The following is a 989-nucleotide window of genomic DNA, read 5'->3' on the forward strand; positions in this document are numbered from 1 at the left end:
CGGGATCCGCTGATTGGTTTTTCTAGAAACCGGGCACCTAGTGGCAGTGAGAACTGGAGCCGCATCATGAGGGTCCAGGCAGCTGGGCTAAACACAAGTTGTGAGAGATTCAGTGAAACTCGAGGAGAAGGAATCCCCAACATGGAGCGTTCCAGCTCCAGACACCGCCCTTGATCCTGAGATCCTGAGCGGCTTGCCCTCCAGGCACCTGGGACTTTGCCCTGATCCCTCCCCTCCTGCTAGGTAGAATGTTGAAACTACCCAATAATTGCACCCATCTCACACGCTAGCAAAGTAATGCTTAAAATTCTCCAAACCAGGCTTCAACAGAACCCGAACCCTGAACTTTCAGATGTTCAAGGTGGATTTAGAAAAGCCAGAGGAGCCAGATCAAAGTGCCAACATCCCCTGGATCATCGAAAAAGCAAGAGAGACAACATGTACTTCTTTATGGACTATGCCAAAGCCTTTGACTGTGTGGATCAAAACAAACAGTGGAAAATTCTTCAAGAGATGGGAATACCAGACGACCTGAGCTGCCTATTTCAGAAATCTGTATGCAGGTCAATAAGCTACAGTTAGAACTGGACATGGAAGAACAGACTGGTTCCAAATTGGGAAAGGAATACGTCAAGCCTGTGTATTGTCACCCTGCTCATTTATCTTACATGCAAAGTACATCATGTGACATGCTGGGCTGGATGAAGCACAAGCTGGAATCAGATGGCCAAGAGAATATCAATAACCTCAGATAAGCAGATGACAACTACCCTTAAGGCAGAAAGCAAAGAGGAACTAAAGAGCCTCTTGATGAAAGTGAAAGAGCAGAGTGAAAAAGTTGGCTTAAAACTCAACACTCAGAAAACTAAGATCATGGCATCTGGTCCCATCATTTCATGGCAAATAAATGGGGAAACAATGGAAATAGTGGCAGACTTTATTTTGGGGGGCTCCAAAATCATGCAGATGGTGACTGCAGCCATGGAATG

The 989-nt window shown here is 46.0% G+C and overlaps 1 protein-coding gene across 1 annotated transcript in view; it reads right to left on the bottom strand.

The window, feature by feature from the left end:
• The window catches only part of LOC104994573 (BOLA class I histocompatibility antigen, alpha chain BL3-7-like), a gene marked incomplete at its 5' end in the record, with an annotated part of 6581 nt that overhangs the window by 4821 nt on the left and 771 nt on the right, over window positions 1-989 (bottom strand). The window lies entirely within an intron of this gene.

The sequence above is a fragment of the Bison bison genome, unplaced genomic scaffold (genome assembly GCF_000754665.1).
Source record: "Bison bison bison isolate TAMUID 2011002044 unplaced genomic scaffold, Bison_UMD1.0 scf7180017864260, whole genome shotgun sequence".
NCBI classification, from domain to species: Eukaryota; Metazoa; Chordata; class Mammalia; order Artiodactyla; family Bovidae; genus Bison; species Bison bison.